Source organism: Medicago sativa, chromosome 8, assembly GCF_051527215.1.
Source record: "Medicago sativa cultivar Bolivia chromosome 8, Bolivia_mono, whole genome shotgun sequence".
NCBI lineage: Eukaryota > Viridiplantae > Streptophyta > Magnoliopsida > Fabales > Fabaceae > Medicago > Medicago sativa.
Window position 1 is genome coordinate 24,409,148 of NC_140756.1, and position 9,846 is coordinate 24,418,993.

Genomic DNA, 9,846 nt, shown 5'->3' on the forward strand with positions numbered 1-9,846 from the left:
ATACGGATTTTACTCATTTTTTACCTTTTTTCTTTCACTAAAAAGGTCATAAAGTGGCCTAGCCTTATCGAATCGAAGCATGTAATAGTTCCTATGAAATCTAACAAGCATATATTCGAATTCCAAGGTTGATTTTATCATTTTCGAAAATGGACAAAATGAGGGTTAAGTGAATTTCCTTGTTAATTTACGGATTTTACTCGTTTTTGACCCTTTTTCTTTCACTAAAAAGGTCATAAAGTGGCCTAGCCTTATCGAGTCGAAGCATTTAATAGTTCCTAGGAAATCTAACAAGCATATCTACGACATCCATGGTTTATTTTAGAATTTTTTAAAAAGGCCAAAATGGGGGTTAAGTGAATTTCCTTCTTAATTTATGGATTTTACTCGTTTTTGACCTTTTTCTTTCACTAAAAAGGTCATAAAGTGGCCTAGCCTTATCGAATCGAAGCATGTAATAGTTCCTATGAAATCTAACAAGCATATATTCGAATTCCAAGGTTGATTTTATCATTTTCAAAAATGGACAAAATGAGGGTTAAGTGAATTTCCTTGTTAATTTACGGATTTTACTCGTTTTTGACCCTTTTTCTTTCACTAAAAAGGTCATAAAGTGGCCTAGCCTTATCGAGTCGAAGCATTTAATAGTTCCTAGGAAATCTAACAAGCATATCTACGACATCCATGGTTTATTTTAGAATTTTTAAAAAGGCCAAAATGGGGGTTAAGTGAATTTCCTTGTTAATTTATGGATTTTACTCGTTTTTGACCTTTTTCTTTCACTAAAAAGGTCATAAAGTGGCCTAGCCTTATCGAATCGAAGCATGTAATAGTTCCTAGGAAATCTAACAAGCATATCTACGACATCCATGGTTTATTTTAAATTTTTTTTAAAAAGGCCAAAATGGGGGTTAAGTGAATTTCCTTGTTAATTTATGGATTTTACTCGTTTTTGACCTTTTTTCTTTCACTAAAAAGGTCATAAAGTGGCCTAGCCGTATCGAATCGAAGCATGTAATAGTTCCTATGAAATCTAACAAGCATATATCGAATTCCAAGGTTGATTTTAACATTTTCGAAAATGGACAAAATGAGGGTTAAGTGAATTTCCTTGTTAATTTACGGATTTAACTCGTTTTTGACCCTTTTTCTTTCACTAAAAAGGTCATAAATTGGCCTAGCCTTATCGAATCGAAGCATGTAATAGTTCCTAGGAAATCTAACAAGCATATCTACGACATCCATGGTTTATTTTAGAATTTTTTAAAAAGGCCAAAATGGGGGTTAAGTGAATTTCCTTGTTAATTTATGGATTTTACTCGTTTTTGACCTTTTTCTTTCACTAAAAAGGTCATAAAGTGGCCTAGCCTTATCGAATCGAAGCATGTAATAGTTCCTATGAAATCTAACAAGCATATATTCGAATTCCAAGGTTGATTTTATCATTTTCGAAAATGGACAAAATGAGGGTTAAGTGAATTTCCTTGTTAATTTACGGATTTTACTCGTTTTTGACCCTTTTTCTTTCACTAAAAAGGTCATAAAGTGGCCTAGCCTTATCGAATCGAAGCATGTAATAGTTCCTAGGAAATCTATCAAGCATATCTACGACATCCATGGTTTATTTTAGAATTTTTTAAAAAGGCCAAAATGGGGGTTAATTGGTTTATTTTAGGAAATCTAACAAGCATATCTACGACATCCATGGTTTATTTTAGAATTTTTTAGAAAGGCCAAAATGGGGGTTAATTGAATTTCCTTGTTAATATACGGATTTTACTCATTTTTGACCTTTTTTCTTTCACTAAAAAGGTCATAAAGTGGCCTAGCCTTATCGAATCGAAGCATGTAATAGTTCCTATAAAATCTAACAAGCATATATTCGAATTCCAAGGTTGATTTTATCATTTTCGAAAATGGACAAAATGAGGGTTAAGTGAATTTCCTTGTTAATTTACGGATTTTACTCGTTTTTGACCCTTTTTCTTTCACTAAAAAGGTCATAAAGTGGCCTAGCCTTATCGAGTCGAAGCATTTAATAGTTCCTAGGAAATCTAACAAGTATATCTACGACATCCATGGTTTATTTTAGAATTTTTAAAAACGGCCAAAATGGGGGTTAATTGGATTTCCTTGTTAATTTACGGATTTTACTCGTTTTTGACCCTTTTTCTTTCACTAAAAAGGTCATAAAGTGGCCTAGCCTTATCGAATCGAAGCATGTAATAGTTCCTAGGAAATCTAACAAGCATATCTACGACATCCATGGTTTATTTCAGAATTTTTTAAAAAGGCCAAAATGGGGGTTAAGTGAATTTCCTTGTTAATTTATGGATTTTACTCGTTTTTGACCTTTTTCTTTCACTAAAAAGGTCATAAAGTGGCCTAGCCTTATCGAATCGAAGCATGTAATAGTTCCTATGAAATCTAACAAGCATATATTCGAATTCCAAGGTTGATTTTATCATTTTCAAAAATGGACAAAATGAGGGTTAAGTGAATTTCCTTGTTAATTTACGGATTTTACTCGTTTTTGACCCTTTTTCTTTCACTAAAAAGGTCATAAAGTGGCCTAGCCTTATCGAATCGAAGCATGTAATAGTTCCTAGGAAATCTAACAAGCATATCTACGACATCCATGGTTTATTTTAGAATTTTTTAAAAAGGCCAAAATAGGGGTTAAGTGAATTTCCTTGTTAATATACGGATTTTACTCATTTTTGACCCTTTTTCTTTCACTAAAAAGGTCATAAAGTGGCCTAGCCTTATCGAATCGAAGCATGTAATAGTTCCTATGAAATCTAACAAGCATATATTCGAATTCCAAGGTTGATTTTATCATTTTCGAAAATGGACAAAATGAGGGTTAAGTGAATTTCCTTGTTAATTTACGGATTTTACTCGTTTTTGACCCTTTTTCTTTCACTAAAAAGGTCATAAAGTGGCCTAGCCTTATCGAGTCGAAGCATTTAATAGTTCCTAGGAAATCTAACAAGCATATCTACGACATCCATGGTTTATTTTAGAATTTTTTAAAAAGGCCAAAATGGGGGTTAAGTGAATTTCCTTGTTAATTTATGGATTTTACTCCTTTTTGACCTTTTTCTTTCACTAAAAAGGTCATAAAGTGGCCTAACCTTATCGAATCGAAGCATGTAATAGTTCCTATGAAATCTAACAAGCATATATTCGAATTCCAAGGTTGATTTTATCATTTTCAAAAATGGACAAAATGAGGGTTAAGTGAATTTCCTTGTTAATTTACGGATTTTACTCGTTTTTGACCCTTTTTATTTCACTAAAAAGGTCATAAAGTGGCCTAGCCTTATCGAGTCGAAGCATTTAATAGTTCCTAGGAAATCTAACAAGCATATCTACGACATCCATGGTTTATTTTAGAATTTTTAAAAACGGCCAAAATGGGGGTTAAGTGAATTTCCTTGTTAATTTACGGATTTTACTAGTTTTTGACCCTTTTTCTTTCACTAAAAAGGTCATAAAGTGGCCTAGCCTTATCGAATCGAAGCATGTAATAGTTCCTAGGAAATCTAACAAGCATATCTACGACATCCATGGTTTATTTTAGAATTTTTTAAAAAGGCCAAAATGGGGGTTAATTGAATTTCCTTGTTAATATACGGATTTTACTCATTTTTGACCTTTTTTCTTTCACTAAAAAGGTCATAAAGTGGCCTAGCCTTATCGAATCGAAGCATGTAATAGTTCCTATGAAATCTAACAAGCATATATTCGAATTCCAAGGTTGATTTTATCATTTTCGAAAATGGACAAAATGAGGGTTAAGTGAATTTCCTTGTTAATTTACGGATTTTACTCGTTTTTGACCCTTTTTCTTTCACTAAAAAGGTCATAAAGTGGCCTAGCCTTATCGAGTCGAAGCATTTAATAGTTCCTAGGAAATCTAACAAGCATATCTACGACATCCATGGTTTATTTTAGAATTTTTTAAAAAGGCCAAAATGGGGGTTAAGTGAATTTCCTTGTTAATTTATGGATTTTACTCGTTTTTGACCTTTTTCTTTCACTAAAAAGGTCATAAAGTGGCATAGCCTTATCGAATCGAAGCATGTAATAGTTCCTAGGAAATCTAACAAGCATATCTACGACATCCATGGTTTATTTCAGAATTTTTTAAAAAGGCCAAAATGGGGGTTAAGTGAATTTCCTTGTTAATTTATGGATTTTACTCGTTTTTAACCTTTTTCTTTCACTAAAAAGGTCCTAAAGTGGCCTAGCCTTATCGAATCGAAGCATGAAATAGTTCCTATGAAATCTAACAAGCATATATTCGAATTCCAAGGTTGATTTTATCATTTTCAAAAATGGACAAAATGAGGGTTAAGTGAAATTCCTTGTTAATTTACGGATTTTACTCGTTTTTGACCCTTTTTCTTTCACTAAAAAGGTCATAAAGTGGCCTAGCCTTATCGAGTCGAAGCATGTAATAGTTCCTTGGAAATCTAACAAGCATATCTACGACATCCATGGTTTATTTTAGAATTTTTAAAAACGGCCAAAATGGGGGTTAAGTGAATTTCCTTGTTAATTTACGGATTTTACTCGTTTTTGACCCTTTTTCTTTCACTAAAAAGGTCATAAAGTGGCCTAGCCTTATCGAATCGAAGCATGTAATAGTTCCTAGGAAATCTAACAAGCATATCTTCGACATCCATGGTTTATTTTAGATTTTTTTAAAAAGGCCAAAATGGGGGTTAAGTGAATTTCCTTGTTAATATACGGATTTTACTCATTTTTGACCCTTTTTCTTTCACTAAAAAGGTCATAAAGTGGCCTAGCCTTATCGAGTCGAAGCATGTAATAGTTCCTATGAAATCTAACAAGCATATATTCGAATTCCAAGGTTGATTTTATCATTTTCAAAAATGGACAAAATGAGGGTTAAGTGAATTTCCTTGTTAATTTACGGATTTTACTCGTTTTTGACCCTTTTTCTTTCACTAATAAGGTCATAAAGTGGCCTAGCCTTATCGAGTCGAAGCATGTAATAGTTCCTAGGAAATCTAACAAGCATATCTACGACATCCACGGTTTATTTTAGAATTTTTAAAAACGGCCAAAATGGGGGTTAAGTGAATTTCCTTGTTAATTTACGGATTTTACTCGTTTTTGACCCTTTTTCTTTCACTAAAAAGGTCATAAAGTGGCCTAGCCTTATCGAATCGAAGCATGTAATAGTTCCTAGGAAATCTAACAAGCATATCTACGACATCCATGGTTTATTTTAGAATTTTTAAAAACGGCCAAAATGGGGGTTAATTGGATTTCCTTGTTAATTTACGGATTTTACTCGTTTTTGACCCTTTTTCTTTCACTAAAAAGGTCATAAAGTGGCCTAGCCTTATCGAATCGAAGCATGTAATAGTTCCTAGGAAATCTAACAAGCATATCTACGACATCCATGGTTTATTTCAGAATTTTTTAAAAAGGCCAAAATGGGGGTTAAGTGAATTTCCTTGTTAATTTATGGATTTTACTCGTTTTTGACCTTTTTCTTTCACTAAAAAGGTCATAAAGTGGCCTAGCCTTATCGAATCGAAGCATGTAATAGTTCCTATAAAATCTAACAAGCATATATTCGAATTCCAAGGTTGATTTTATCATTTTCGAAAATGGACAAAATGAGGGTTAAGTGAATTTCCTTGTTAATTTACGGATTTTACTCGTTTTTGACCCTTTTTCTTTCACTAAAAAGGTCATAAAGTGGCCTAGCCTTATCGAATCGAAGCATGTAATAGTTCCTAGGAAATCTAACAAGCATATCTACGACATCCATGGTTTATTTTAGAATTTTTTAAAAAGGCCAAAATGGGGGTTAAGTGAATTTCCTTGTTAATATACGGATTTTACTCATTTTTGACCCTTTTTCTTTCACTAAAAAGGTCATAAAGTGGCCTAGCCTTATCGAATCGAAGCATGTAATAGTTCCTATGAAATCTAACAAGCATATATTCGAATTCCAAGGTTGATTTTATCATTTTCGAAAATGGACAAAATGAGGGTTAAGTGAATTTCCTTGTTAATTTACGGATTTTACTCGTTTTTGACCCTTTTTCTTTCACTAAAAAGGTCATAAAGTGGCCTAGCCTTATCGAGTCGAAGCATGTAATAGTTCCTAGGAAATCTAACAAGCATATCTACGACATCCATGGTTTATTTTAGAATTTTTAAAAACGGCCAAAATGGGGGTTAAGTTAATTTCCTTGTTAATTTACGGATTTTACTAGTTTTTGACCCTTTTTCTTTCACTAAAAAGGTCATAAAGTGGCCTAGCCTTATCCAATCGAAGCATGTAATAGTTCCTAGGAAATCTAACAAGCATATCTACGACATCCATGGTTTATTTTAGAATTTTTAAAAACGGCCAAAATGGGGGTTAAGTGAATTTCCTTGTTAATTTACGGATTTTACTCGTTTTTGACCCTTTTTCTTTCACTAAAAAGGTCATAAAGTGGCCTAGCCTTATCGAATCGAAGCATGTAATAGTTCCTAGGAAATCTAACAAGCATATCTTCGACATCCATGGTTTATTTTAGATTTTTTTAAAAAGGCCAAAATGGGGGTTAAGTGAATTTCCTTGTTAATATACGGATTTTACTCATTTTTGACCCTTTTTCTTTCACTAAAAAGGTCATAAAGTGGCCTAGCCTTATCGAGTCGAAGCATGTAATAGTTCCTATGAAATCTAACAAGCATATATTCGAATTCCAAGGTTGATTTTATCATTTTCAAAAATGGACAAAATGAGGGTTAAGTGAATTTCCTTGTTAATTTACGGATTTTACTCGTTTTTGACCCTTTTTCTTTCACTAATAAGGTCATAAAGTGGCCTAGCCTTATCGAGTCGAAGCATGTAATAGTTCCTAGGAAATCTAACAAGCATATCTACGACATCCACGGTTTATTTTAGAATTTTTAAAAACGGCCAAAATGGGGGTTAAGTGAATTTCCTTGTTAATTTACGGATTTTACTCGTTTTTGACCCTTTTTCTTTCACTAAAAAATTCATAAAGTGGCCTAGCCTTATCGAATCGAAGCATGTAATAGTTCCTAGGAAATCTAACAAGCATATCTACGACATCCATGGTTTATTTTAGAATTTTTAAAAACGGCCAAAATGGGGGTTAATTGGATTTCCTTGTTAATTTACGGATTTTACTCGTTTTTGACCCTCTTTCTTTCACTAAAAAGGTCATAAAGTGGCCTAGCCTTATCGAATCGAAGCATGTAATAGTTCCTAGGAAATCTAACAAGCATATCTACGACATCCATGGTTTATTTCAGAATTTTTTAAAAAGGCCAAAATGGGGGTTAAGTGAATTTCCTTGTTAATTTATGGATTTTACTCGTTTTTGACCTTTTTCTTTCACTAAAAATGTCATAAAGTGGCCTAGCCTTATCGAATCGAAGCATGTAATAGTTCCTATAAAATCTAACAAGCATATATTCGAATTCCAAGGTTGATTTTATCATTTTCGAAAATGGACAAAATGAGGGTTAAGTGAATTTCCTTGTTAATTTACGGATTTTACTCGTTTTTGACCCTTTTTCTTTCACTAAAAAGGTCATAAAGTGGCCTAGCCTTATCGAATCGAAGCATGTAATAGTTCCTAGGAAATCTAACAAGCATATCTACGACATCCATGGTTTATTTTAGAATTTTTTAAAAAGGCCAAAATGGGGGTTAAGTGAATTTCCTTGTTAATATACGGATTTTACTCATTTTTGACCCTTTTTCTTTCACTAAAAAGGTCATAAAGTGGCCTAGCCTTATCGAATCGAAGCATGTAATAGTTCCTATGAAATCTAACAAGCATATATTCGAATTCCAAGGTTGATTTTATCATTTTCGAAAATGGACAAAATGAGGGTTAAGTGAATTTCCTTGTTAATTTACGGATTTTACTCGTTTTTGACCCTTTTTCTTTCACTAAAAAGGTCATAAAGTGGCCTAGCCTTATCGAGTCGAAGCATGTAATAGTTCCTAGGAAATCTAACAAGCATATCTACGACATCCATGGTTTATTTTAGAATTTTTAAAAACGGCCAAAATGGGGGTTAAGTTAATTTCCTTGTTAATTTACGGATTTTACTAGTTTTTGACCCTTTTTCTTTCACTAAAAAGGTCATAAAGTGGCCTAGCCTTATCCAATCGAAGCATGTAATAGTTCCTAGGAAATCTAACAAGCATATCTACGACATCCATGGTTTATTTTAGAATTTTTTAAAAAGGCCAAAATGGGGGTTAATTGAATTTCCTTGTTAATATACGGATTTTACTCATTTTTGACCCTTTTTCTTTCACTAAAAAGGTCATAAAGTGGCCTAGCCTTATCGAATCGAAGCATGTAATAGTTCCTATGAAATCTAACAAGCATATATTCGAATTCCAAGGTTGATTTTATCATTTTCGAAAATGGACAAAATGAGGGTTAAGTGAATTTCCTTGTTAATTTACGGATTTTACTCGTTTTTGACCCTTTTTCTTTCACTAAAAAGGTCATAAAGTGGCCTAGCCTTATCGAGTCGAAGCATTTAATAGTTCCTAGGAAATCTAACAAGCATATCTACGACATCCATGGTTTATTTTAGAATTTTTTAAAAAGGCCAAAATGGGGGTTAAGTGAATTTCCTTGTTAATTTATGGATTTTACTCGTTTTTGACCTTTTTCTTTCACTAAAAAGGTCATAAAGTGGCATAGCCTTATCGAATCGAAGCATGTAATAGTTCCTAGGAAATCTAACATGCATATCTACGACATCCATGGTTTATTTCAGAATTTTTTAAAAAGGCCAAAATGGGGGTTAAGTGAATTTCCTTGTTAATTTATGGATTTTACTCGTTTTTAACCTTTTTCTTTCACTAAAAAGGTCATAAAGTGGCCTAGCCTTATCGAATCGAAGCATGAAATAGTTCCTATGAAATCTAACAAGCATATATTCGAATTCCAAGGTTGATTTTATCATTTTCAAAAATGGACAAAATGAGGGTTAAGTGAAATTCCTTGTTAATTTACGGATTTTACTCGTTTTTGACCCTTTTTCTTTCACTAAAAAGGTCATAAAGTGGCCTAGCCTTATCGAATCGAAGCATGTAATAGTTCCTAGGAAATCTAACAAGCATATCTACGACATCCATGGTTTATTTTAGAATTTTTTAAAAAGGCCAAAATGGGGGTTAAGTGAATTTCCTTGTTAATATACGGATTTTACTCATTTTTGACCCTTTTTCTTTCACTAAAAAGGTCATAAAGTGGCCTAGCCTTATCGAATCGAAGCATGTAATAGTTCCTATGAAATCTAACAAGCATATATTCGAATTCCAAGGTTGATTTTATCATTTTCGAAAATGGACAAAATGAGGGTTAAGTGAATTTCCTTGTTAATTTACGGATTTTACTCGTTTTTGACCCTTTTTCTTTCACTAAAAAGGTCATAAAGTGGCCTAGCCTTATCGAGTCGAAGCATGTAATAGTTCCTAGGAAATCTAACAAGCATATCTACGACATCCATGGTTTATTTTAGAATTTTTAAAAACGGCCAAAATGGGGGTTAAGTTAATTTCCTTGTTAATTTACGGATTTTACTAGTTTTTGACCCTTTTTCTTTCACTAAAAAGGTCATAAAGTGGCCTAGCCTTATCCAATCGAAGCATGTAATAGTTCCTAGGAAATCTAACAAGCATATCTACGACATCCATGGTTTATTTTAGAATTTTTTAAAAAGGCCAAAATGGGGGTTAATTGAATTTCCTTGTTAATATACGGATTTTACTCATTTTTGACCCTTTTTCTTTCACTAAAAAGG